Source organism: Hyperolius riggenbachi, chromosome 2, assembly GCF_040937935.1.
Source record: "Hyperolius riggenbachi isolate aHypRig1 chromosome 2, aHypRig1.pri, whole genome shotgun sequence".
Taxonomy (NCBI): Eukaryota; Metazoa; Chordata; class Amphibia; order Anura; family Hyperoliidae; genus Hyperolius; species Hyperolius riggenbachi.
In genome coordinates, this window is record NC_090647.1 from 539,701,961 (window position 1) to 539,709,499 (window position 7,539).

The window sequence follows — 7,539 nt, forward strand, 5'->3', positions numbered from 1 at the left end:
GAAGCAAAAGAAAATTGTTGGGCAGATAGTTCGTATCCCTCAACAGGGTCATATAAGAACACATTATGCACACCTAAAGTTGTCAAAACTGTGCTATTGCACACTCATGCGCAAAAACCCCAATGTTTTTGTAATTTTTCTTCACACATACACGTTAGATGATCAATGAGATGTTAATAAATCTGGCTTGCTTGGAAATTGTATGCAGCTCTGCATTGCAGATTTGGATTGGTCCGAGTCTAGATATAAATTTGCATGCATGCTGACGTTGTTTGCATCTCGTTGGAACGGCCACAATGATCTGACATCTGTAAGTGAAGGTTGAAATTGCTTTCCACCTGAAATTTGTATTCAATTCCACGTTTGTTTTTTACCTATGATCTTCAGTAAACCCACCTACATTTCTAGCTGTGTGGTACAAATCCTATCAAAAGTACTCCCTGAGGCACACGTACCACATGCCAAGAACCTGTGGTTTGCCTGCAACAAGGAAAGTTGTACACATGTCACTGTAGTAGCACAACTACTTGTCTAATCTTTCACCCAAGTGACTGCCAATAATCACTATAAACCAGGTGATTGTAGTCTCTTATCAACCACTACACAACTTTTATTAAGTCCAGGCCAGGTACACCAAGACAAAGCATTTGGGCAATAGCCAGAGTCCAAAATACAAAAAGTGTAATTCAGCTGCCACCAATAGCTGAGGCCCAAATTATGTTGTTGGGGACAAGTACTCAGGGAATAGGTTTTTTTTTTTTTTCTTTAAAAAAAAGCTAGTTTAGCTAGAGCAGGATAAGCACTTTTTTTGGCTTTGCCCTGCACCCAAACCTACCCCTTTTTTAATACACTCATACAAAGGCCTTTTAATTCACCTTTTCTCTTAAGTGTTGCCCTAAGATCATCTTTTAAAAAAAACAAAACAATTTTCAGCCCTATTGAAATTTTAAAAAGTACCAAAAAGAATTTGAAGAACTCTCAAAATTATCTTTAGTATTCTTGGTTGCATGTGGCTTAGAAGGCATTTTTATTGATGGGTGTTGAAATATCACCCAGGAGAAAACGCAAATAGAATTGAATAAGGGCCACAGAATCTTTTCTCTGGGCTGAAAATTTGGATCCACTGGAACAATCTGGATTTTATGTCTATCTCTTCGCTTTTCTTTTCTCTGCTTCACGTATAGGCCCCATTTTTAGTTGTACAGTTTAAAGTACTGATCTAGAACTTTGACTGAAGCTAAATTTTAAGTCTTGTTTTTAAATTGTGGTGGCTCATGGTCTTTAAACTGAAACACAGTTCTTATTCCTGGGTACAGTAGGGAAGGGTAGGAACTGGCTTTCTGGTGGGAGTTCCTTTGGGAAAAGTTGCACCACATCCTGTTTTGCCCCACTTATCACTGGGACAGGAAGTGAATGGAGAACTCCAATTGGGTGCAAACAGCAATGAAGTCTGGTACATACGCATAACCAGTGCCAGTAAATTTAGGGTGAAGTCGAAAAACTGCTCACCGCGCTCCTGCAAAAGTACCGGCGGCATCGAATACTATATCCCCCTCCAGGCTGCCATGGCCACTGGGGAAATATGTAATTTGGCTTCCAGCTATTGCTGGTGGCCAAATCACATGGTTTTATAGTATATTTGGCTCTGTCTTTTGATGGTGCCCAAACTACCGTCTGAGCGTCGTCATAGCCGTGATTCACATTATGGCCTATGATGGTGCACCCAAATCTCCTGAACCCTTTTTGCCTGTGTCGGGTACATACATCCATTTTTTTTTTTTTAACCACTTCCAGAGCTTACCTACACACTCTGTTCATGTTAATTAAAATGTGTTGGCCCTTGTGATACACGGAGGTGGTCAAATTGGGAAATCAAACTGGATGTGTGTTCAGGCTTAAGACTCTTTCCCAATCTATGAATATTATCTTTATGCACCAGATATGTCCTCTTGCTTCTACTTATTTGTATGAAAATGTATACTGCTTGGAACTAAACTAATCAAATGTAGTAGCTGGAGATCTTAGCCTAAATTCTTCCACTTGACTGACCAACTGTTAAAACTGTACCTGTGTCCAACATCATAAGTTTAATGATTATTGAGCCTTCAATTATCTGTTTTTAATCAGCTTGATTCCAATAAAGTGACCTTACAATGTGTGCTGTTTTTTTTTTTTTTTTTCACTGGAAATGATGATCACATAATTTATCCAGCAAACCCTAGCACCAATGAGCAGTTTGTGCATGTCGGAGTGACTGTATACACTAGCTAGTTGGTCCCAAAAGACAAACACAAAAAAAATAAAAATTGGGCAGCTGTATAATAGGTATGATCAATGATATGCAAATACTTCAAGTTTATGCACATTTATATACATAATGCAAATATATGCAGCTTGAAAATGGACCAATAATTTTAAACTTGGATAGGACTCGATTGGTCAATTTTCAAGCTGCATATAGTTGCATAAAAAAGTACATAAAGTTGGAAATAAAGTTTGCATCTCATTAATCATCCCTACAGTCTAAGCATGGCTGGGTTTTGAGGAAAGGCCATGGCCTAGGGCACCAGAAGACAAGGGGCAGACAGTGGGCTGGCACACTAAGGCAGTTAAATTGCCAAACATAAACCACAGCAGTCACTCAGGCCATGAGGCTGCAGTGGACTGCCCCCCCCCCCCCCGGTACTGCACAGAATGGGGGGGCGGGGGAGCACAGGACCGGGGGAAGTACAAAGGATTGGGGGTGCACAAGACGAGAACACAGGACTGGGGGAATAAATGGGTCAGGTGGTGCACAGGACAGGACGGTGGGGGAAAGAGGTTGGCGAGTCAGCTTTTGGGCGGTAAAATGTCCAAATCCAGCACTGTCTAAGGTTCTTAGCACAAAAAAAGCAATTGCCATTTTTCTTTTTGGAAAGTGCTGAGGGTGGTGCGTTCACCACCTGTCAACTGTTCACCTGTGTAGGAGATTGCTAGCACCCACCACCATAGTCTCATAGTGCAGCCACATTCTCAGTACTTGCCACAATCCCAGCCATCAGCACATTTGAATTTCCTACATCTCAATTTGGGGTTCTCCCCAGAATTTTTTTTTTCCCCGGGCAGGTGGCATGAAAAAGTAGGCGGGCGGGGCTTGACAGGCAAATTAAGGGCAGGCATATAGCAGAGTATGGAAAATCAAGTTTGCTTTCTTAAAGAGAACCTGTACTGAAAATAAAAGTCAATAAGCATACACAAGTCATACTTACCTTCCATGTAGTCTACTCCTCAGTGTTTCTCCTGTCCCGTGTCCTATTTGTTCACTATGATCAAGGGAATTTTCCGTCCTCCATTTTGAAAATAGCCATTACCCCATAACAGCTTTCTGGTCAGCATAGAGTTAAACTGTAACATTGCCCACTTGAGCCATAAGGAAACATGGACACATCAGTTTTCCTCTCAGCTATAACTGACAGCAACTGATATTTTACTGACAGCAACTGATATATTTCAGATCTGACAAAATATTGTCAGAACTGGATGGGATTATTGTCAGAAGAAAATGGTGAGCTTCTGAGAGGAACTGATGGCAAGGTAACTCTGTAATGTTCACTTGAAGTTACCTCGTGTTTATTTTAAATATTTTTACTCAGTACAGGTTCTCTTTAAAGCAAAGTATTTGCAATAATTCAGGTTGAAGTGTGCTCCAAGAGGTCTCCCAGTGCATCACTGGTGACATGTGCAAATTCTCCATTGTTTTCCCTGTAAGCTAGCCACACCTCCTGATCTGTTGGAATGCAACGATGTGTAAGCTTGTTAATATTAGAGCCACAATAATCCAACAGGCATACAGCCTGTTTGACCTTCATCAGTGCATATTTCAGCAGGGATGCATTGTGGGAGACATCTTGGAGCTCACTTCAACCTGAATTGTTGCAAATACTTTGTTTTAAGACGGCATACTTTTGTTTTCCATAGCATTTTAGTAAGAGGGCTTTTTGCTCCATTATAGCCCCCTACACACTCCTAGGAGTTCTGGCTCACCATGTGCTTGCTGGGTACTCTGTAAGTATAGGAGTATAAGGAGGTGAACTGAGGACAGCCGGGTGTTCACCAAAATTAGCTGGGTGGAGCATCTGGCTAAGGCCTCTTTTTTCCACAGACTGTTGTGTTTGAGAGGCATTTCACTGCCTAATTGCTCACTGCTGCCTAGTAACTGCTTGCTGAGCACACAGCTCAACAGTCTGTTGAAAAGAGGCCTAAAAGAGCCTGGGGAGAACATTGCCATCGGTACAGCAATGTGATTCAGAACTTTTTTTTTTTTAATGGCCTGATTTAAGAGAAAATCGATGGGAATCTTAGCTGCATGTTTTCTTGACCTGCAGATGCTTGATTACTTTTGTGCACAACAGCTTATTTTTTCCATGTTTGGTAGGGGGTGTTACTAACAGGAGGCACCCCACTGCAGGGATAGGATTGCTGAAGGACAATTCCATCATAGAGGCATCAATTTGCATGGCTGCATAAGGCATCAATGGCAGCTAAGTATAAGGATTCATGACCACAAAAGGGTGCTCAGTTTGGCAAGCATGCAATAATCCATACTCTTAAAAGGAACCAGAGGTGTGGGAATTATGGGAGCTGACATATTTCCTTTTAAACAATACCAGTTGCCTGGCAGTGCAGATACCCCTGAAACAAGCATGCAGCTAATCCTGTCCGATTTACGACTTATCAGATTTTAATAAGGAAAAGAGTTGGCACATCCAAAGTTAATCTTGATTGGTTTCATGTAAAAAAAATATGGCCAAAGTTTCAGAGCCACGTAGGACCCCTTTATCAAGGCAATATTTGCTTGGAGGTAAAAAGCTGTCTGCTACTGTGCAAAGGAAGTGGGAGTCTGGCTCCTCTAAACACTCGCAGAGAGCGATGTGTATCCTCCAGGATCATCAACTGATTACTTTAATATTGGCTTATATTTGGGTTACTGGGTCAGTACATTTTGGAGGGCATGGTGTTAGAAGCAGCTTAGTGTTAGGCACTAGGAGAAGGGGGAGGGTTAAGTGTCAGACATTTAAAGGGAAGGTTCAGGGATGGGGGAAAAAAAATAAAGATACTTATCCACTTACCTGGGGCTTCCTCCAGCCCGTGGCAGGCAGGAGGTGTCCTCACCGCCGCTCTGCAGGCTCCCGGTGGCCGACCTAGCCAGGCCTCACGGGGGCGCGCTGATGTCATCCGGGCTGTACTGCGCAGAACTGCTGCGCAGTACAGCCCGGAGGACGTCCGATGATGTCAGCACGCCCCTGTGAGGCGCAGAAGAGCCTGTCATTGGAGCACAGAAGAGCCTGGCAGCCGGCCTGGCCAGGTCGGGTCGGCCATCGGGAGCGGTAGTGAGGGCACCTCCTGCCTGCCACGGGATGGAGGAAGCCCCAGGTAAGTGGATAAAGATTTCCCCCCCCCCCCCCTTCCCTTTTTAAGGAGAGGGTTATAAACTAGGAAGGGGGTGGGGTGTAGTCTTAGGCATTGGGTGGAGAGTCAGGGCTGGTGCACATGAAGCGTTTTTTGGTAGCAGTTTCAAAACCGCTTCCACCTATGAAAACGCTTGGCTAATGTATCTCAATGGGATGGTGCACACCAGCGGTTTGAGGCTTTGTAGCAAACTACAAACGTGGGTCCTGCAGCACTTGCGGTTTGCAGAAGCGTTTGTCTCAATGTAATGTATAGGAAAAGCTCAAACTACTTAGAAAAATGCTAGATCGGAGCGGTTTTCCAAGCGTTTGTTACATTAGCTGTTCAGTAACAGCTTCACTGTAACAATATATGAAATTCTTCTACACAAAAATGCTCCTTAAAACCTCTCTAAACATGCCTAGAATCGCTCTGAAAATCGGCTTCAAAAACCTCTAACTTTTTGCAGATCTGATAGCGGCTTTGGTGTGCACTGGGTCTATCTGCTGTTCACAGTGCAGCCTGTGTGCCAAAATGGCATGCAGCATCCCAACACACTGCATTACCAGTTAATGCATGCAGTGATGGGGCATAATTTTCATTGATTGTACATGACCAATCTGTGGGTAGTGAGTGTCACTACTTCCCCAGTCCATTAATTTTATTACAGGAAAAATAACACCCATTTTAATCCTAGTAATCCCTCTCCCATAGCACAAGCGCTATGCTCTGCCATACCCATTGGGCAGCACGGTGGTGTAGTCTTTAGTGCTCTCGCCTTGCAACGCTGTGTCCCTGTTTCAAATCCCAGCCAGGTCAACATCTGCAAGGAGTTTGTATGTTCTCCCAGTGTCTGTGTGGGTTTCCTCCTGGCATTCTGTTTTCCTCACACACCCCCAAAAACATACACATAAGTTAATTGGCTTCCTCCTAAAAATTGGCCCTAGACTAAAAAATATACATGCACTACACAATACATACGACTATAGTAGGGACTAGATTGTGAGCTCCTTTGTGGGACAGTTAGTGACAAGAATATATATTCTGTACAGAGCTGTGGAAGATGTCGGTGCTCTATAAATATGAAATAATAATAATCCTCTGCCTCTAATATTTTGAGCCTAGATCCTAAACAAGCATGAAGATCAGATGTCTGACAAGATTAGCTGCATGCATGTTTTGGGTGTGTGATTTAGACCCCACTGGCCAGAAACAGGACTGCCATTGTATAAAAGGAAATAAATATGGCAGCTTCCAGAGGTCTCACACCAAGTTCCTTCATTTTCAAAATCTACTTAATTTAGCTGCAAACCAAAAGGAAAAGAAACTGTTTAAACTTTACAGCCTGTCTTGTTATCAGCAGTATTTTTCCAACCAAACAGAAGTGTTATTGCTACTGTTGAACAGCTGAATTCCACTGCCACATTTGCATAGATGACTTTTTTTTTTACACTTGCAATGCAAAAAACCAAAACACAAAAAAGAACAAAGTTTAATAGGCCCAATCCTCTATGTTCCCATGTATATCTTACGTCATGTTTAGTTTAGGCTTGCATGATTTCAGAATAACGCTTACTTATCAAGCTTCTGAACAAATAAGTTTACTTTAGCCATCTGCTACTACATCCAAGTAGTAGAAGTATAGAAAAAAAATCAAAACTTTCTGGAACTATTAATTTTGGTGGTACACCTTTTTAATTTATTACAAGGTATACCATATTTTTCAGACTTTAAGACGCACCTAAATTTGGAGGACAAAAACCAGGGGAAAAAAAAATACATATGAAACCTGATGCATCCAAGATGAAGGGGCATCTTGTGGATTATGCCCCCTTTGTACCTCTTGTGTCTCTCTGTCCCCCTTTGTGTCCCTCTGTGTCCTCTGCATGGGCACAGTACAGGGAGTCCCCGACATTGCAGCGGGTTGGAGGTTTGTATTGGCAGGTCATCACAAGTCAGGAACTCCTAGCATTTGGACTATAAGACACAGGCCTCAATTCACGGAGCATTATCAAACGTTTATCAAACACTTTATCAAACGTTTGATCATTTACCTCATGGGTAAAATCTCATTTTAAATTCACTAAGGTGTTATATATTTATCGAATGCTT